The following is a 22247-nucleotide window of genomic DNA, read 5'->3' as shown; positions in this document are numbered from 1 at the left end:
GTCAAACTATTAAACTCCCAGCCTCTCTCACTCTCTCCTCACCTCTCACCTATGATCTGAACCTCACAGTGCCTTCTTTCTTACCAAAAACCCAAACACACATTGAAAATCTACCTCTCCCATACATGTCAAAAGCTCACTCCCCATCATTTCTATCCCTTTATTTCATTCTTTTGATGCATGTTTTTGCACATAACCTGTTACCTTTTTGTTGTTTTGCACACTGCCTGTTGTTGTTTTTTGCACATCAGCTGTTGTCTCTGCCTTTCTTTTGTTATACAATTCTATTGTTGTTGTGTTTTTTTCTTTGTACTACTTATGTCCGAGAGCTAGCTAAATAGCATTTCGTTATACCATATACCTGCGTATGAGTATAATGACAATAAACTTGAACTTGAACTTGACTTAGTCTTGCAGGCAGTATATTATTTTATTTACTCGTTTAAAAAAACACGGTCTTCTCGTTCCTAAGTCAGATTCTTAGTGCTTTAGTTACTTCCAACCTGGACTGACAGCTCACCGGATCTGTTTGTGATCAGACCATGGAGGGGGGGCTGTACCAAGCGCACGTTCCTTCCCAATGCTGAGGCGATCATTCGGAAGATGGGTGTGAAGAGAGACAAGCTTTGTTGACTAAAAATCGAGGCAGGATATGCACTAATCACTCCCACATTGCTAGTTTTTTTGAAGACTTTGAAACAGGCACAGGTGGGGTTTGAAACCACAGCCTTCGGTTTACGAGACCGACACCTTACCACTTGGCCATGGCACCTTCAAGCAAATGTAGGAATAATGTTGTTCAAATTATTTTTTTTCTGAATCTGGTTTACATCGCCTGGAGGTAGCAACAACAATAAAAGGGATACTTAACAAGGAGATACGCTGTAGCAGTGTGACTCCAACAGATGCTCCTGAAGAGGCTCAAGGTTTAAGCCAGCTCCTTAGAGCGCTCGGCCGTGTTACTCTCAACAGCGGCTCTTCTTGTTTGACCTAGTGGTTTTATAACGTGTGGAAACGACCGCAACTTCGTTTTCTGAGCTGCTTTCTCTCACGTGGTGAAATCTCGACCTCTTTGGCATCTCTGGCTTTTGTTCTTCTGTAGAGCAGGCTTTCACACCTCTGCTTATAGTGCCCTTGAAGTCATTTTATTTTTACAGGAAGACGCATTCCCTAACGATCTCTCCTGTTTTAGAAATGTTTCATAAGGCGTGTTTGATTCAACGGACAAACAGTATACTAATTGTACAATGCAGATCTATGCGGCATTCGTACTGTCTTTGACTGGGATTCTGAAATACTTCTTGAAAAGGTATTCAGATTTTCTTGAACCTATAATAAAAACACAGACCTGAAACTCCCTAGCTTCCAATCTCTGATGTTGCTGTCCTTAAACTCGGACGTGATGTTCTGCAGACGTGCAGTGTGCCTTTACTCTCGTTGTTTTCAAAACGACCTCCGTTGTCGGGCGCAGTTAAAGTGGAACTGGCCTGACTGCACAGGAAAGTACGGAATGATAAAATGTTTCTACGGCTCAAAATGTCCCCTTAGACCCTCGTCATGTCTCTGTGAGGAACGGGCAGGTAGAGAGGTTTAACAGATGCTCATGATGTTTCACACGGGTGTTACCTGTTGTAGTGTTTCAAAAGATGTGTTAGCGGACCACAGATTATCTTGAAAAGATTTGGGTTTGCACTGGCTGGGATTCAAACCTGACTCAATTATTTGGAAGGCGCCTGTACCACCAACGCACTTCCGAGAAGCACCTGCAAATTATCACACTCCTCTCTCTCACCTACAAAGTTATGGAGACACAGACGTCCAATGAAAGCTCAAGGCTCCACTCAAGGCTTTATTCACTCAAGGCTCCACTCTTTTGTTGTGATGTCATTTTAATTAATATTAGCTTTGATAAGGTGTCATTTTTGCCTCTAAAAAGGTAAAGTCTGCTCCTTTCTTCCTGGTATAGAAAGAACGTGTTCCATCTTTGTTTAAAAACACCACTAAAAGTAAATTATTCAGCTCTACCGCCTGTGTGCATTGACAAGACACCTCAAAAGGACATATTAAATAAGAACACGATCCTTCCTGTTACCATTCCTGTGGTTGGGGCGTCGTTTCACCCTTTTACATTAAATCATCAGCACTGCTGTTTTTCTATGCATAGTTTAATCAAGAGCACTTAAAAGATGCAAAAAGCTTACAAATAAAATAGAATTGAAAGACAGTCGAGTAAGGAGGTAGAAAAAAAGCACTCCCCCGTCTGGGAATCAACCACCGTCGCCCATGTAACTGGATGTAAAAATAACAGATTAATTTGTGCACAGTCTCTTGAAGCTTCGATGCCATTATTTTTCCTTCCTTATTTTTTCATTCCTATGAATTTACTCTGTAGTAGAAGAAACGCGAAAGTGGGAAACTGCAGGCATTCTTCATGAGTGGTGTGATCAGTGAGCATTTGCACATCTCTTAGTCTGTTCCGTAAACTTTTTCATCGGGGATGTAGCTCAGTGGTAGAGCGCATGCTTCGCATGTATGAGGTCCCGGGTTCAATCCCTGGCATCTCCAGGTGCTTTATATTACAGTACTCACATCGCAATCTTCTGGTGAGTGAGAACTCTTTGCTTGTGTTCAGAGAGAGCCAGGTTTACACAAATAAATGCAGGCACACTCGACGTGCTGCAGAGTTGCGCTGCTGTTTTAAATGTACCTCTTTTAGTTCTGTTAAATCCTAATTTATTTGAACTAATAATTTAGTTCAAATTCAGGAAATCCTGAGATTGCTTCACACTTGTCATGGCTGTTGCAGAAAACACCTGTTGAATCTCACCCGGGATTTCCTGAGAGATCATTCAGCGAGCGAATCCTCCTTCTGAACTCCGCATTAAACTGAAAGCTTCACGAACTCCTCACTGCGTGTCCTGTACTGTTACAAGTGCTGTCGTGTAGATGTGAAGCACAGCCATAAACACACTTTGAACTTTTTCCGTTTGTTAAGGAAAATGCAAAAGAGCATGACAAGTATTGAACGTATAAAATATCCATGGCACAACTCGAGAAAGTACTGAAGGACGACACATCGACTTTTGATGATTACAAGAGATTCAAGAAACACAACCGTCCGCACCTGGGTTTGGATCCTGAACGCTAGAGTTAAAAGAACATAAGCGACGGATATGACCTATAAACTCTCTGAATTGTCTTATAGTTTATGAAATAAAACAATTTCTTAATAAATTCTAACTGTTGATAGACGATTTATTGAATTTTAACAAAATCACAATTACAAACTTTTTCGGTTAAACTGTTATTCACTTACTCTAACGTAAATAAACGTTAGTGTCTTCCGGTGTGTGAGCCAATTTCTCCAAAAAATATTTGTTAGTCTGTCGGGAGGCTGTGCAAGGTGTTAAGAAATAGAATTTCGAAAAGACAAGCTCCCTAAGCTGAACATCAAGGCTGTTTCTCTACAGAAATTCTCTTTAAATTTCAGCACTGTTGCAACTCCCTTTATAAAGGGTGTGCACACGTATACAACCAAGGCATTGAAATATTTTTTTTTTAATTATTGTTCCAAAAAACGTTCCATTTATTTTCTTTTTAATGTTGTTGATTAAAAGATTTTATTAAATGAGAAAAAAAATCTGAATGTGAAAAAAGGTCCAAATGCTATTGAAAAAAATCAGTAATGTGAGGAAAGATGGATTGTGGGAGCCCCTTAACTACCCATGTCATGCTGTATTTCTCACTCATTCTACTGGGAGTGGTGCCGTCGCTTCATGATAAAGTCTGTCAGTGGTCATTCCAGACGGGTCAGGTATGACTGCTCTTCGGAACAAGAGACACGTGACTTGCGAGGATCCCGACAGTGTTGACCTTCTTTCAGTGTCCGGGTAGCTCAGTCGGTAGAGCATCAGACTTTTAATCTGAGGGCCCAGGGTTCAAGTCCCTGTTCGGGCGGTTGTGCTGCTCTTATTGTGTCTATTGTGAATGTCATTCTAAATAGTCTTTTATCTTTCACTCTTCTAGCTATACTGTGGTTATTTTAAATGTCCATTACTTGTATTTACAGTAGTGTATTTAGTGTTTCATTTCACAAACCGAAAATGTTCAAGTAGATCTTGTCACTCTACTCCACGTAATCATCTAAATTAAATCACAATAGAGTACAGAACACGCAGTGAGGAGCTCACACAGTGAGTACTCTTGAATACGACAAGAGGAAAGGCACACTGCACATCTGCAGAACATCACGTCCGAGTTTACAGTGACAGCAGAGGTTGGAAGCGACGTAGTTTTTTAATACTCGCTCGCTGAACGATCTCTCAAGAAACCTCGGTGGAGATTTAACGGGTGTCTAATAATCACGTTCAAAAAGATGACGATAAGTTTTTTTTTTTAACTAGGTAGCCTTAATGGCAACACGGTGTGAGTAGATCTTAAAGCAGCTGCAGAGTACCCGTAATGGAAACACACTGCTTTGAGTTCGGCTTTTCTTATTTCTTCTGCAGAACCAGTGGTATCGGAATATACTGATCCGCATAAGAAGCGCTTTCGGTTTTTGATCATTTTTATTGAGCACTGCTCTAAGTACCACAGGCCAGATGGCTGGTGGTCTAAGGCGTTGCGTTCAGGTCGCAGTTAACCCTGGAGACGTTTGTTAAAATCTCACTTCTAATAAAGAGGTCTTTCTCGTTAGAGTAGAAACGATAGAAGCCTTAAGCGGGAAAAAAATCACAACATCTCGCATTTCACGTGTTTAATGTTAACTGTCTCAGTAGTTGCCTCGGTGATTGATGGCTCTTCTCCCTCGCAGGGTGACGGCAAACTTCTTCAGAGAGGGAGTCTCCCATGCACGGCTTTTCTTTATCAAGAGCTGAGACAACAGAAACAGACTTCCAACTGACATTAATTACTTCTTGAGAGTTTAGTTTAAAAGCTGAAAGCAGGTGAAAAAGTCTTTGGAAATGAGGAAATGATTGCTGACAGTAAACAGAGCTGACGCACAGCTGCAGACAAGCGCTCCTCTTTAGTATAGTGCTGAGTACCCCCGCTTGTTGCGCGGGAGACTGGGGTACGTTTCTGTGACAGGGCGCTGGTTTAATTTTTTAACAACCTGAGTTCACTTAAAAAGTGTGTACTGTGTACTACGTTTCGGACTAGTTACGGCGGTAGAATATGGAGATCATCTCCAGCTTTGAGCTCAACTGCAACAAGAAGTCATGCTAAATGTAGTATAGTGAGTAGACATCGCGAGACAACAGAACGAGAGAGTAGAAGGCGGGAATATATGGTGTAAGGGCGTGATCTGTGTAGTTAATAAAATAGTTAAAATAATATGAAAACGTCTCTTTATTAAGATACACAACATTTATGGCGACGAGAGATGAGTGGTTAACGGACTCAAAGCGAGCGGAACACTGCTGATTTTAGTTCTCTTGCTGGTAGAAACGAACTTCTGAATTTTCGGACTTTTCGTTTAGCTTTCGCCATGGAAGATATGGTAGCCGCGCCGAGAAGCTTTGCTTATGCTCAGCTTTTTCCACCATTTCTACTGAACCTCGGACCTCCGTATTTGTATACGGAATACAAGATATGGATGGAGTCGTACAGATTTTTTTAAATAGCCAGTGGATCTACAGAAGCTCAGGATGCCGTGAGACGGGCTACACTACTGCACTGTATCGGGGCTCCCGTGCAGCGGATTTTCGCCAACCTCCCTGGAGAAAAAGGTACAGATGAACAGACTGTAGCTGCCTTAGACGCTTACTTTACACCGCGGAGAAATGTGGTTTTGAAATGGCATAAATTTAGGCAGAGAACTTAGTCTCAGGACGAATCTGTTGTTGCTTTTGTGACTGCACTAAGAGAACTGGCTAAATCTTGTGACTTTGGAGTATTGGAAACTGACATGTTAAGATATCAAGTTGTGGAAAAATGTGCACATAAGAGACTATAAATTGCTGCAGGAGGAAGGGCTGACTTTAGAAAGAGCTCTTACAGTCGCTAGAATTCATGAAGCAGCTCAAGCAGAATCAAGAATGCTTTCTGACCACAGTGACAAAGTGACACTGAACGGGGCGCTCGCTCAAACTTTACAAACAAAAGCCGAGCAGCCGGACGCAGTCATGCTAGAGATATAGAAGAACAGGGGACGGTCGACATTACATGTTACAGGTGCGGACTAACAATGCACAAAGCAGATGAATGCGGAGCGTGAACAGCAAAATGTCTACACTGTAAGAAAACAGGACATTATGCACACGTCTGCAGAACATCACGTCCGAGTTTAAGGACAGCAACATCAGAGATTGGAAGTTAGGGGGTTTCAGGTCTGTGTTTTTATTATAGGTTCAAGAAAGTCTGAATACCTTTGCAAGAAGTATTTCAGAATCCCACTCAAATCCAGTACGAATGCCGCATAAATCTGCATTGTACAATTAGTATACTGTTTGTCCGTTGAATCAAACACGCCTTATGAAGCATTTCTAAAACAGGAGAGATCGTTAGGGAATGCGTCTTCCTGTAAAAATAAAATGACTTCAAGGGCACTAAAAGCAGAGGTGTGAAAGCCTGCTCTACAGAAGAACTATAGCCAGAGATGCCAAAGAGGTCGAGATTTCACCACGTGAGAGAAAGCATCTCAGAAAACGAAGCTGCGGTCAATTCCACGCGTTATAAAAACACTAGGTCAAACAACAAGAGCTGAAGAGCCGCTGTTGAGAGTAACGTGGCCGAGTGCTCTAAGGAGCTGGCTTAAACCTCCAGCCTCTTCAGGAGCATCTGTTGGAGTCGCACTGCTACAGCGTATCTCCTTGTTAAGTATCCCTTTTATTGTTGTTGCTGCCTCCAGGCGATGTAAACCAGATTCAGAAAAAAATAATTTGAACAACATTATTCCCATATTTCCTCGAAGGTGCGGTGGCCAAGTGGTAAGGCGTCGGTTTTGTAAACCGAAGATCGTGGGTTCACCCCACCCGTGCCTGTTTCATTTGTCTCCACTTTCCTTTAGTTTCAAAGTCTTCAAAAAATCTCGCAACTCAATAGTAAGAGCGCATAACTATCGCCAGTGATTAGTATCCGTGCATCCTGCCTTGTTTTTTAGTCGACAAAGACATAAGTAGTACAAAGAAAAAAACACAACAACAATACAATTGTATAACAAAAGAAAGACAGAGACAACAGCCGATGTGCAAAAAACAACAACGGGCAGTGTGCAAAACAACAAAAAGGTAACAGGTTATGTGCAAAAACATGCATCAAAAGAATGAAATAAAGGGATAGAAATTATGGGGAGTGAGCTTTTTGACATGTAAGGTAGAGGTAGATTTTACGGAAAATCGGATGTGACTGATACAATCCGCACCCATTTCTTCAGGATAGTTGAGCGGTTTAAAACAGCAAATTTACAGATTTGTGTCTTTTAAGCTTTGTGTTTCGCTCTCTAAATAGAGGCACGGGTTCAAATCCCACTCCCGACATCAGGCGTTTTACCCTGACTTTTTTACCTGCCTTTACACTGTTTCAGTCTTGTTGTGCTCGCTGACAATCACAGTACGAGGAAAACTGAGAAACTGCTTAGCAAAAACATAACGGACAGAAAAAAGCTTCGTAAACACGTGAATGTGGTTAGCAGCAGTAAGGTATGCATTCAAATGTTTAAGGCTGATTTATAAAAGCAGCAGAAGAAAGGTGCAGCCTTTGTAAGAATTCGCGGGTTTTTATGCTGCTTGGACTTCTTTCAAGCCTATGAAGTGACCCCCGTTTTATTTTCATTTTCAAACTTCAGAACCGAATAACAAAGAGGTTTCATGTGTGACAGCATTCCGTTGCAAATACCGTTTCCACGATGTATTCAGCGACGGGAATGAAATGTTTTAGTGCTGGCTCAAATGCGAGGAATTTAAGAAAAACCTGGAAAAGCAACGCTTGCAGTAAATGACATATCTAAAGCGTGTAGTCAGCATGAGCAGAACAACGCAATGCTCTGTAAAAACGATCTGAAGCCGCAATTACTCTTTTATCTCAGGCAGTTCATTCCGATACGATGTTTCCGCAGACTAAATGAAATGCCGAACTCCAAACATGTTGTTGCCATTATTGTATTCCTGCTGAAAGAAGAAAGAAAGGTGTCGTAAATGAACTTTGTCGCCCGTGGGAGATGTCAAGCGCATTGGACATGAAAAGTGCCGGATAAAACCCATTTCTATACGTTTCTCTTAGTGTCGGGGCTCCTATTGAATGTAAAGGAGGCAACGTGCTCAGCCAGCAGACTCAGCGCTTACTGAACGCAGGTGTCTCAGAGCGGTGTGTCCAAGTCGCAGTAAAAGAGGTGGATTCTGCCGGCGCCGTGGCTTAGTTGGTTAAAGCGCCTGTCTAGTAAACAGGAGATCCTGGGTTCAAATCCTAGCGGTGCCTTTCTTCCTGTCTTCTCGCACCGTTTATTGTTATAGAGAACATGCTTCTGCATTACCTCAGTCAATATCACCGGGAATGTGAATAGAAATGTAAACATCAATATTTCTGCTGTCTCCTGAGAAACACAAGTATAGAGTCAAAACACAATAAATAATGCTAAACAATTATTCAGTTAACACCCAGATGTGACAAAACACATTTAAGACTTACATCCCCTTTAAATATGTATTTCCTTAATATCAGTTCTCTTCCCTCCCCAGGACACCTGCAAATTCACTAGAGCATATTAAAAGCTGTGTGTAAGTCTTACATGTGTTCTGTCACATCTGGATGTTAAATTAATAGATGTGTTGTGTTATTTAATATGATTTTACTCCACGCTTGTGTTTCTCGGGAGACAGCAGAAATATAAACACAGTGCCTGAGGCTTTTTACTGTAAATTACGAAGTAAATTATTTTGGCAGTAATTAGTTTACACGTGTATAATACATATAGTAAATATAATAAATTAATTACTGCCAAAATAATTTACTTCGTGCACTGTGCAGAGTGCCGTATACTCCTAGTTGCGGCACACACGATACATACAGTAAAAAGCCTCAGGCACTGTGTTAGATGTGTTTTCGACGTTATATATGCGTTTATTCATGTCGTCGATTTTACGGTTGCAATTCGACGTTGATTATACGTCGAGGAGATGTATATATACGTATAGACGTAATTTCGCCGTACATATACGTATATTCGACGAATCAATGCCCACAGCTTGGCATACAAGGGTTTTGCTGAGGGGGTCTTGCCACCTGCCTGAAAAAAAAAACAGTAAAATGTTTGAGTGCCTATAGAGTTTCTATTTTTATTTTCTTGACAAAAGTTGATACCATTTCCTGGACACCCCGTCCCCCATCAGTGCGCGGTGCCCGGGGAAAAATCTGTAGGGGGGCGTCTGAAATTCTGAGGGGGGAGTGATATTTCGGTTGAAACGGAGCTGTACGGTGCAGCTACCCAAATGAAATCTCGCAGCTATGCCATTGATTAGTGCTTCATGATAGAAGATAACGACTAGCAATCTGGTATTTGCGATGAAGTTCAGTTTCACATTTTTCGTCACTCTCACGTTTTGTATTGCCTGGAGCGAAAAGTACCATAAGCGTTCATTTTTGCAGCTACATGGACGTTCTGAATCGTTAAGAAAAAAATGTTGTAAAACCAACAGAAAGCACAGACTGCTATAACTAGTCCTAGTTATATAACGATTTTAAGTATAATGATAAACTACTGCAAGGAATCGGTCCACCTGAGCAAACAGGATCGTAATGTTGACACTCAATAACGACACTGATATGTGCAGTTCCTGGACGGATAGCCCTCCTGCCCATCAAACAGACTGAGTGACTGTTCGTGTCATTTAGTGTTGTCTGACCATTGACAAAGTACTATTTTTTTAGGGCGCAAATTAAGTTAGGTAAATCTTTTTGCCCAAAACTGAAGGGGCGACATTCCCCCCTCCCCCCGTGATGTGTCCCCATCCTATTCCATAATGTCATTATATACAATACCATACAACAGTGACCGATCCTTACTAACTGCATGCGTTAAAATTGCACATCAGCTCAAAGCAGGGGGCACATAGCCGCGATGTATTATCAATGTTAAATTTCAACCATAATATCGACAACATTAATAAACGCATACGTTGAGAAAATATCGAACCCAGCATATTTTCCGGTTATATACCACAATGCATTGCTAGTATTCGTTGGTCACCATTTTGGACACGTTTTTCAAACGTAGAAGTATATCTGCAAATATCTCAGCAATCCTCTTTTGACGAGTAAGTATGAACAATAATAATACTATCTGAATACATACAGATCTTTCTTAATATTATGTGCTTTCTTAATGGCACATAAAATAGTGTGAATGGGGAAGATGACACAAAATCGTTTTGCCGTTTCTCTTATTCTTATTCTATGTTGTACTTTCAAACTTTGGGTAATTAGGACAGACTTTATTGCTCAACTGCTATGATGCAAGCCAAATTCTATACATTTATTTCAGCTTTGAGCTTAGTAAACCGTTCATTTTTTAGATTATACTAAAGAAGATATTAATCATCATTTATTTGGGAAGTAATATTATATAATTTTCTCCTAGCTGCGGTGCTGAAGTCCCACCCTACATCAACAGAAAAAGAAATAAAGGAGCACGCAATGTGTTACTTGAAGAATGCATATGCAAGGCAGGGGGCCAGGAGATCTGGACTCTGAAAATAATAGGTTTTTGGTTCTAACTGTTAGGACAATTAGACAGGGTTTGCAAATAGTGGACAAAAATCGTCTTAACTTCCATTGTAATATTTTTTTTCTTGGAAATATAGAAGTTGTACATTTTAAAATGTATATTTGAATCAAACTGTGGTTTTGAGTTAGTGTGTTAATGTAATTAGTTTTGTGTTTGTCATTACTATACTGTATATTGCCATGTTACCAGAATTTGTAGCTGAAGTTTAAGACTAGTTGTGTTTTTTATGATTATTGCCCATATGTTGATTGTTGATTGATTGTATACAATGTATAATTTGAAATACGTATGTTTCAGGTGTGAATGTGTATTTTCAGAATAAATTTCTAAACCTAATCATTGGCTTGGTTTACTTGTTTCTACACCTATAAAATCTATCTTTGATGTATAATAGACCTCTAATGTTATCCGTATAATAGACCTCTAACCATATACGTATAATAGACGTCTAAAGTTATCCGTATAATAGACCTCTAACCATATACGTATAATAGACGTCTAAAGTTATACGTATAATAGACCTCTAACCATATACGTATAATAGACGTCTAAAGTTATCCGTATAATAGACCTCTAACCATATACGTATAATAGACGTCTAAAGTTATACGTATAATAGACCTCTAACCATATACGTATAATAGTCCTCTAAATTTATCTGTATAATAGAACTCCAACCATTTATGTATAATGAATGTCTAAACATAGACGTATAATTGACGTATAACTTTAGACGTATATTAGAATTTCATTCTAGACGAATTGTAGACCACATTTAGACGTCTAAGGTATACGTTTGATAGACGTATATTATACGTCTTTTGCCCACTGGGGAGCGTCTTAAGTGCGCGCTATCACTGAACTAAACTCCCGATCGATAAGTTTGTCGGCGGCTTTTTAATTGTGTTAGGAAGAGCAAACAGTCCACAGTGTACATTTTAAAGGTCTAAGCAAAACAATCAGACGTGAGGATTAGGATTAGGATCCAGAACAGGAGCCTTTACTTCTTTATATACTGAGCTTTCGGGTGAACGTCAAAGTGAAAGACAAATTCGCAATTTTCACCTTTTGATTAAGGAACAAGAAAACACCATCCTTCGAGCTGGATTCAGACCAGGGACATAAGAAATGCCCACTGTTTTTGTCTATAGTCTTAAGATCTAGCAATTGAGCTATCGAGAGGTCGGAAAGCAAACGCTTTGTCACACGTGTAGCCCAATGTAGTGTAGTGTTCCTCTATTTAAATCCCAGTTCGACGTCAAAATACTCACTCCCATAGTCTCGTTCAGAAGAAGAAATGGACCAGGCTTCCACTGTATAAACGTCCAGAGTTCTTATAAAACGTTTGAAGGGACATCAGTGCAGGCTGAAATTGACCCTTTTTCTAGTGGGATCAGGATCATATAAAACCTTTCTTTTGGATTGAGAAGAGGATCATGGAGACACTCAAAATATCCCTGTCTTTGCTTCTTTCAAGGATGAATGGAGTATTGAGCTGCAAGCATCGGTTTAAATCAAAACTCTCTGCTACTGCAGTTGCTTGTTTGAGAGTTTCTTCAAATCTTTCAACTGAACGTTGATATCAAGAGATATTGACGGTAATATCATAGGGACTTTGGTTTTCTTTTGATCGAAAATTGTATTAAAATACAAGCCTCTTTCACAGTTGTATAATACTTTCCCTTGCATCTTCAGATACAATTTCTAAATACCACAAAGTTACAACATATGGAATAGCATTTATTTTAAAATGTATTTTAAAATCTGCATTTATTTAGAGCTATATTTAGAGCTTAGTAAAGATAGCATTGCTAATATTGATGGAGTAGAAATGTAAGATGAATTGATAGCTTTTTCTGAACTAAAAAAGTCCTACAACGCCTCCTGTAACAGGTAAGGACTCATAGCAAGACATTGCTATTGCATTGCGCATTTTGCAGATACGACCAGTTTCTGCTTCTGGTGAGTGCATCTTTTCCAAACTGAAATTAACAAGAACATTTTCAAGATGCGCCATGACCCTAAATCGTTCATCAGGACTACTATTAATATCAGGTGAAAGCAGTACAAAGCATAAATTTAACCTAAATATTAAGAGACTATATCTGTCAGCTACTGCTGTAAGCCATGTTCAGCCAACGCTAGAAATATTACTGCTCTACTACAGTAGCTAAAGAAAGCAAGTCCGACTTAGAAACGGATCACAAGTCAAAAACATAAACTGACGAGAATGGGATTCGAACCCGTGCGTGCAAACCATCGCCTTAACCACTCGGCCACCTCGTCACAAGAGCCTCCCCCCTTGGGCATGATTTTGCTCGGCGACCAGGCTCAGCGCACATCGACATCAGATGTCTCAGAGCGGTGTGTCCAAGAGGCTGTATAAGAATAGGTAATAGGTTTATTCCATGCTGAAAAAAAGACCGGGGTAAAGTTAGCTTGAAGTTCGAAAACGATTTTGGCACGCCTGTAGCGCTTTCACGAAATCTCTTAGAGTTACAAAAACACTTGCTTTGTGTATAAAATACATTGTGGATGCTTTCTCAGCCTTTACTTTTTCGTTTTTATGACATTTTTTTGACCAAGCACGAATATTCTTTTGTCCATATCTTCGCAATGGAAGCACAGAACGCCGTCAAACCAAATGCATTTTAAAGACCACGACTTGTGGATATTTCCACACTCTTTACATCAAACTATCAGTGAGCTAATTATCTTTTTTTACACCTCCGGTTTTTCATCGATGCGTAATTACGCACGAACTGGAACCCGGGGGACCGCTGTGTGCACACGTTCACAACGCGAGAAATACTGTTCAATACGGCTTCGTGCGAAAAACACGTGTATGACCAAAGGAAGCAGAACAGCGCAGTCTCCCATTACCCAGACTGTAAGCACGGGAATAAAGCTTTGTTTGATTTCTGAAACCCTTCCTTTACGCCCTGTTTTCATTCAGGTAAGGGTCAACTATATTCACAATCCTACTGACAGCAGGAAGATTAAAATATTCTTTTCTCAGCAGCTTATAAAAACAGCTCCCATGATGTTCAAACCGATTTTTTACACAGAACACTGACACAGCTTTGCATTCTGAATCTCTTTTTCTCATGCTTTTATTTAATATGGCACAATGCACTGGGATAAGGGTATTCTGTTCACAAACCAATAGCATTTAAACCACAGCACCCACAATGCAGCAAGTGTTTTGCACACTAAGCAGGTCCTTTGACTTTTCCCAGCTTTGTTTTGGGTTGTGGAACCTTTCTTTATATTTTTTAGGATTTTCTGAAGATAACACTACAGGTAATACACTGGGATAGGTGGGTCATCTTCATGGCTCAATAGCATTTCACATACAGCACCCACACTGTTGAAACCAAGTGTTTTACACACCAGACAGGCCCCCTAACTTTATATAACCTTGCTGTGGCTGTGGCCCCTTTCTTTAATTTTTTATGATTTTCTGAAGATTACACTACAGGTAACACAGTGCGATAGGTGGGTCGTCTTCATGGCTCAATAGCATTTCAAATACAACAACCACACTGCTGAAACCAAGTGTTTTACACACCAGACAGGCCTCGGAACCTCGTACAACCTTACTGTGGCTGTGGCCCCTTTCTTTAATTTTTTATGATTTTCTGAAGATAACACTACAGGTAATACACTGGGACAGGTGGGTCATCTTCATGGCTCAATAGCATTTCAAATACAACACCCACACTGCTGAAACCAAGTGTTTTACACACCAAACAGGCCCCAGAACCTCATACAACCTTGCTGTGGCTGTGGCCCCTTTCTTTATTTTTTTATGATTTTCTGAAGATAACACTACAGGTAACACAGTGCGATAGGTGGGTCGTCTTCATGGCTCAATAGCATTTCAAATACAACAACCACACTGCTGAAACCAAGTGTTTTACACACCACACAGGTCCCCTAACCTTATACAACCTTTCTGTGGTTGTGGCCCCTTTATTTATTTTTTTAATAAGAATTTTAGTTTTTCAATATGGCACCATTAGACAGGCGGTACATGGGGATTGGGGGGTGCTATTCATGAGTCAATAGCTCTTCAAGCACAACAGCCACAGTGCTGCAACCAGGTGTTTTACACCAGACATTTCCCCTAACCTTATACAACCTTGCTTTGAGTTGTGGAACATTTCTTTATTTTTTAATGTTTTTTTTTGACTGTAATCGAGTGTTGTGCTCACTAGGCAGGCCTCCTGACCTTTCACAGTCATGCTTTGTTGTGTGCAACTTTAATTATCTTTTTAGGATTTTTTGAACATGGCAACTTCCACCGAGACGGGTGGGGGGTCTGGGGGTGCTCTTCAATAGCTTTTTCATCTATACACACAAACGGATGTAACCAAGACACTCAGAACCTGTCACGCAGGGGCTGACTGCTGAGGATAGGGATCCAATGCGGTGCCCTTGGTAGGGTTGGCGCGAGACGCAGGCGTAGTCGGAGTAAACAGGCAGGGGCCCGAGTCCGGGAAGGCGTTGAAGTTGCGTCGGTAGGCAGAGGCGTAAATGAAGAGACAGGCTGGGGTCAGGATCCGAGAAAGCGTAAAACAGGCGAAGGTACAAAATCGAGTGGCTAAAGCAGTTGTCGGAAAAGCGGGGTCGAGGTCCAGGGGAGAAGTCATAGTAAGGCAAAGGCGTAGTTAGTAGGTAAGCTCCGGGAGAGAATCTCAATCGTGAGCAATGACCGGGGGACAGATGAGGGTTTAAGTAGAGGACTGATTGACATGTGCACGTTTGGTATGGGGAGAGCTCGAGGGAATGCGGGAGCGCTTGTCTGCGTGAGGGAGATTCATGACAGAACCAACAGAATCAACCTGAACTCATAGAAAAACAAGAATGCCCCCGAGACACCTGAATCCCCCTCCTGGACCACTCTGGTATCAACACCCCCAAACCCATCCATACCAGCTAACAAGATTCAGAATTGGTGCAACCCTCCAACCTGGACCAAGAGCAGGATGGGACAAGAACCTGCACCACACTACGTACACAGGTTTGTATTTTTGGCTGAAGATGAAAATGTCTAACATAGATTGTTTTGGTTCTAGCAAACAATAAAAATAGTTGTTAAAATCCAAACACACATAATGAGATCACTCTCTGTCAGTATGTGTAACATTCTGGGTCTGGGCTCCTCTGTATTTGGGCTAAAGAGAGTTCAACAACATTTATTAAATGCACTGACATCATAATCTGACAAGATCCATTGTTTAGGGGAGACTTGACCACCCACTGTCCCCCTGGTATCGTGAAGCTCATTGTCCTTTAGCTTTCCAAAACCAGAATCACTTGGGACTCCGGGGGGATCGGTGTATGCAAAATATGAATTCCTTATGCAAGAAATTGTATATGGTCAATATAGCGATCATATCTTATCAGCAGATGGTAATCTCCAAGGAACAAGTAATAGGTTTATTCCACGCTGAAAAATGATCAAATGATTGATGAACCCAAGTGATTTGAAAGAAATGTTAAACAACTCAAAGCGAGGTTGTATAAGGTTAGGGGAGCTGTCTGGTGTGTAAAACACCTGGTTGCAGCACTGTGGCTGTTGTGCTTGAAGAGCTATTGACTCGTGAAGAGCACGATGTACTATCCCCATGTACCGCCTGTCTAATGGTGCCATATTGAAAAACTCATAAAAAAATAAAGAAAGGGGCCACAACCAAAGCAAGGTTGTATAAGGTTCTGGGGGCTGTCTGGTGTGTAAAACACCTGGTTTCAGCAGTGTGGTTGTTGTATTTAAAATGCTATTGAGCCATGAAGATGACCCACCTGTCCCAGTGTATTACCTGTAGTGTAATCTTCAGAAAATCATTACAAAATAAAGAAAGGGGCCACAGCCACAGTAAGGTTGTATGAGGTTTGGGGGCCTGTCTGGTGTGTAAAACACTTGGTTTCAGCAGAGTGGGTGCTGTATTTGAAATGCTATTGAGCCATGAAGACGACCCACCCGTCCCAGTGTATTACCTGTAGTGTAATCTTCAGAAAATCATAAAAAATTAAAGAAAGGGGCCACAGCCACAGTAAGGTTGTACGAGGTTCTGGGGCCTGTCTGGTGTGTAAAACACTTGGTTTCAGCAGTGTGGGTGCTGTATTTGAAATGCTATTGAGCCATGAAGACGACCTACCTGTCCCAGTGTATTACCTGTAGTGTTATCTTCAGAAACTCATTACAAAATAAAGAAAGGGGCCACAGCCACAGTAAGGTTGTATGAGGTTCGGGGGCCTGTCTGGTGTGTAAAACACTTGGTTTCAGCAGTGTGGGTGCTGTATTTGAAATGCTATTGAGCCATGAAGACAACCCACCCATCCCACCTGTAGTGTTATCTTCAGAAAATCATAAAAAAATAAAGGTTCCATAACCCAAAACAAAGCCTGGAATAGTCAGATGACCTGCTTAGTGTGCAAAATACTTACCTGCAGCATTGTGGGTGCTGTGGTTTAAATGCTATTGGTTTGTTAACAGAATACCCCTATCCCAGTGCATTGTGCCACATTAAATAAAAGCAAGAGAAGAAGAGATTCAGAACACAAAGCTGTGTCAGTGTTCTGTGTAAAAAATCGGTTTGAACATCATGGGAGCTGTTTTTAATAAGCTGCTGAGTAAAGAATATTTTAATCTTCCTGCTGTCAGTAGTATTTTCAATATAGTTGACCCTTACCTGAATGAAAACAGGACGTAAAGGAAGGGTTTCAGAAATCAAACAAAGCTTTATTCCTGTGCTTACAGTCTGGGTAATTGGAGACCGCGCTGTTCTGCTTCCTATGGTCATATACGGGTTTTTCGCATGAAGCCGTATTGAACAGTATTTCTCGCTTTGTGAACGTGTGCACACAGCGGTCCCCCGGGTTCCAGTTCGTGCGTAATTACGCATCGATGAAAAACCGGAGGTTTAAAAAAAGATAATAAGCTCACCGATAGATTGATGTAAAGGCTGTGGAAATATCCACAAGTCGTTGAAGGCGTTCTGTGCTTCCATTGCGGAGATATGGACAAAAGCATATTCGTGCTTGGTCAAAAAAATGTCATAAAAACGAAAAAGTAAAGGCTGAGAAATCATCCACAATGTATTTTATACACAAAGCAAGTGTTTTTGTAACTCTAAGAGGTTTCGTGAAAGCGCTACAGGCGTGCCAAAATCGTTTTCGAACTTCAAGCTAACTTTACCCCGGTCTCTCACAAGAAGTTTCCCGTCACCCTGCGAGGGAGAAGAGCCATCAATCACCGAGGCAACTACTGAGACGGTTAACATTAAACACGTGAAATGCGAGATGTTGTGATTTTTTTCCCGCTTAAGGCTTCTATCGTTTCTACTCTAACGAGAAAGACCTCTTTAATAGAAGTGAGATTTTAACAAACGTCTCCAGGGTTAACTGCGACCTGAACGCAACGCCTTAGACCACCAGCCATCTTGCCTGTGGTACTTATAATGAAGTATATATTTTCTTTCTTTCTACTCGTTGATAAGAAAAAAAGTGAAATCATGTAATTAGGGATATGTCTTTTTTTTCCATGGGGAAAACTAGCCCGAGCAAATGTGAAGTTTAGAGCAGCGCTCAATAAAAATGATCAGAACCCGAAAGCGCTTCTTATGCGGATCAGTATATTCCGATACCACTGGTTCTGCAGAAGAAATAAGAAAAACCGAACTCAAAGCACTGTGTTGCCATTACGGGTACTCTGCAGCTGCTTTAAGATCTACTCACACCGTGTTGCCATTAAGGCTACCTAGTTAAAAAAAAAAACTTATCGTCACCTTTTTGAACGTGATTATTAGACACCCATTAAATCTCAACCGAGGTTTCTTGAGAGATCGTTCAGCGAGCGAGTAATAAAAAAATTACTTCGCTTCCAACCTCTGCTGTCACTGTAAACTCGGACGTGATGATGTGCAGTGTGCCTTTCCTCTTGTCGTATTCAAGAGTACTCACTGTGTGAGCTGTACTCTACTGTGATTTAATTTAGATGATTACGTGGAGTAGAGTGACAAGATCGACTTAAACATTTTCGGTTTGTGAAATGAAACACTAAATACACTACTGTAAATACAAGTAATGGACATTTAAAATAACCACAGTAAAGCTAGAAGAGTGAAAGATAAAAGACTATTTAGAATGACATTCACAATAGAATTAAAAACGGCACAGCCGCCCGAAAAGGAACTTGAACCCTGGGACCTCAGATTAAAAGGCTGATGCTTCACCGAATGAGCTATCCGGGCTCTGAAAGAATGTCGACACTGTCGGGATCCTCGCAAGTCACCTGTCTCTGACCCGTCTGGAATGACCACTGACAGACTTTATCCAGAAGCGACGGCACCACTTCCAGTAGAATGAGAGAGAAATACAGCATGACATGGGTAGTTAAGGGGCTCCCACAATCCATCTTTCCTCACATTACTGATTTTTTTCAATAGCATTTTGACCTTTTTTCACATTCAGATTTTTTTTCACATTTAATAAAATATTTTAATCAACAACATTAAAAAGAAAACAAATGGAACATTTTTTGGAACAATAATTAAAACAATCTTTCAATGCCTTGGTTGTATACGTGTGCACACCCTTTATAAAGGGAGTTGCAACAGTGCTGAAATTTAAAGAGCATTTCTGTAGAGAAAACAGCCTTGATGTTAAGCTTAGGGAGCCTGTCTTTTAGAAATTCTATTTCTTAACACCTTGCACAGCCTCCCGACAGACTAACAAATATTTTTTGGAGAAATTGGCTCACACACCGGAAGACACTAACGTTTATTTACGTTAGAGTATGTGAATAACAGTTTAACCGAAAAGGTTTGTAATTGTGATTTTGTTAAAATTCAATAAATCGTCTCTCAACGATTTATTGAATTGAGCCCCTTAACTACCCATGTCATGCTGTATTTCTCACTCATTCTACTGGGATTGGTGCCGTCGCTCCTGGATAGTCTGTCAGTGGTCATTCCAGACGGGTCAGGTATGACTGCTCTTCGGAACAAGAGACACGTGACTTGCGAGGATCCCGACAGTGTCGACCTTCTTTCAGAGCCCGGATAGCTCAGTCGGTATAGCATCAGACTTTTAATCTGAGGGCCCAGGGTTCAAGACCCTTTGCGGGCGGTTGTGCTGTTCTTAAGTCTATTGTGAATGTCATTCTAAATAGTCTTTTATCTTTCACTCTTCTAGCTGTACTGTGGTTATTTTAAATGTCCATTACTTGTATTTACAGTAGTGTATTTAGTGTTTCATTTCACAAACCGAAAATGTTCAAGTAGATCTTGTCACTCTACTCCACGTAATCATCTAAATTAAATCACAGTAGAGTACAGAACACGCAGTGAGGAGCTCACACAGTGAGTACTCTTGAATACGATAAGAGGAAAGGCACACTGCAACTCTGCAGAACATCACGTCCGAGTTTACAGTGACAGCAGAGGTTGGAAGCGACGTAGTTTTTTAATACTCGCTCGCTGAAGATCTCTCAAGAAACCTCGGTGGAGATTTAACGGGTGTCTAATAATCACGTTCAAAAAGATGACGATAAGTTTTTTTTTTTAACTAGGTAGCCTTAATGGCAACACGGTGTGAGTAGATTTTAAAGCAGCTGCAGAGTACCCGTAATGGCAACACAGTGCTTTGAGTTCGGCTTTTCTTATTTCTTCTGCTGAACCAGTGGAATCGGAATATACTGATCCGCATAAGAAGCGCTTTCGGTTTCTGATCATTTTTATTGAGCGCTGCTCTAAGTACCACAGGCAAGATAACCCTGGAGACGTTTGTTAAAATCTCACTTCTAATAAAGAGGTCTTTCTCGTTAGAGAAGAAACAATAGAAGCCTTAAGCGGGGAAAAAATCACAACATCTCGCATTTCACGTGTTTAATGTTAACTGTCTCAGTAGTTGCCTCGGTGATTGATGGCTCTTCTCCCTTGCAGGGTGACGGCAAACGTCTTCAGAGAGGGAGTCTCCCACGCACGGCTTTCCTTTATCAAGAGCTGAGACAACAGAAACAGACTTCCAACTGACATGAATTACTTCTTGAGCGTTTATGACTGTCTTTAAAAGCTGAAAGCAGGTGAAAAAGTCTTTGGAAATGAGGCAATGACTGCTGACAGTAAACAGAACTGACGCTCAGCTGCAGACAAGCGCTCCTCGTTAGCATAGTGCTGAGTACCCCCGCTTGTTGCGCGGGAGACTGGGGTACGTTTCTGTAACAGGGCGCTGGTTTAATTTTTTAACAACCTGACTTCACTTAAAAAAGTGTGTACTGTGTACTACGTTTCGGACTAGATAGTGTGGTAGAATATGGAGATCATCTCCAGCTTTGAGCTCAACTGCAACAAGAAGTCATGCTAAATGTAGTATAGTGAGTAGACATCGCCAGACAACAGAACGAGAGAGTAGAAGGCAGGTATATATTGCGTAAGGGCGTGATCTGTGTAGTTAATAAAATAGTTAAAATAATATAAAAACGTCTCTTAATTAACATACACAACATTGAAGGCGACGAGAGATGAGTACTTGACGGACTCAAAGCGAGTGCAGTGCAGATTTTAGTTCTCTTGCTGGTAGAAACGAACTTCTGAATTTTCGGACTTTTCGTTTAGCTTGGCCATGGAAGATATGGCAGCCGCGCCGAGAAGCTTTGCTTATGCCCAGCTTTTTCCACCGCTTCTACTGAACCTCGGAGCCCGGGATTTGTATACGGAATACAAGATATGGATGGAGTCATACAGATTTGTTTTAAATAGCCAGTGGATCTACAGAAGCTCAGGATGCCGTGGGACGTGCTACATTACTGCACTGTATCGGGGCTCCCGTGCAGCGGATTTTCGCCAACCTCCCTGGAGAAAAAGACTGTAGCTGCCTTAGACGCTTCCTTTACACAGCGGAGAAATGTGGTTTTGGAACGGCATAAATTTAGGCAGAGAACTTAGTCTCAGGACGAATCTGTTGATGCTTTTGTGACTGCACTAAGAGAACTGGCTAAATCTTGTGACTTTGGAGTATTGGAAACTGACATGTTAAGAGATCAACTTGTGGAAAAATGTGCACATAAGAGACTATAAATTGCTGCAGGAGGAAGGGCTGACTTTAGAAAGAGCTCTTACAGTCGCTAGAATTCATGAAGCAGCTCAAGCAGAATCATGAATGCTTTCTGACCACAGTGACAAAGTGACACTGAACGGGGCGCTCGCTCAAACTTTACAAACAAAAGCCGAGCAGCAGGACGCAGTCATGCTAGAGAAATAGAAGAACAGGGGACGGCTGACATTAAATGTTACAGGTGCGGACTAACAATGCACAAAGCAGATGAATGCGGAGCGTGAACAGCAAAATGTCTACACTGCAAGAAAACAGGACATTGTGCACATGTCTGCAGAACATCACGTCCGAGTTTAAGGACAAGTATCCCTTTTATTGTTGTTGCTGCCTCCGGTTTACATTTGGCGATGTAAACTAGATTCAGAAAAAAATAATTTGAACAACCTTATTCGCGTGCTTACTCGAA

The 22247-nt window shown here is 41.1% G+C and overlaps 3 non-coding genes across 3 annotated transcripts; all 3 read left to right on the top strand.

Moving 5' to 3' along the window:
- Positions 1-2493: 2493 nt before the first annotated feature.
- On the top strand, positions 2494-2565 carry trnaa-cgc (transfer RNA alanine (anticodon CGC)). Its single transcript has one exon. It is a non-coding gene; the product is annotated as a tRNA-Ala (tRNA).
- A 1319-nt stretch (positions 2566-3884) lies between these two features.
- On the top strand, positions 3885-3957 carry trnak-uuu (transfer RNA lysine (anticodon UUU)). The gene has a single exon. It is a non-coding gene; the product is annotated as a tRNA-Lys (tRNA).
- A 4384-nt stretch (positions 3958-8341) lies between these two features.
- trnat-agu (transfer RNA threonine (anticodon AGU)) lies at positions 8342-8415 on the top strand. Its single transcript has one exon. It is a non-coding gene; the product is annotated as a tRNA-Thr (tRNA).
- The last annotated feature ends 13832 nt before the right edge of the window (positions 8416-22247 follow it).

This window comes from Lepisosteus platostomus, chromosome 5 (assembly GCF_059453375.1).
Source record: "Lepisosteus platostomus isolate fLepPlt1 chromosome 5, fLepPlt1.hap1, whole genome shotgun sequence".
In the NCBI taxonomy this organism is placed as follows: Eukaryota; Metazoa; Chordata; class Actinopteri; order Semionotiformes; family Lepisosteidae; genus Lepisosteus; species Lepisosteus platostomus.
This window is presented reverse-complemented; position numbering and strand designations above follow the sequence as displayed.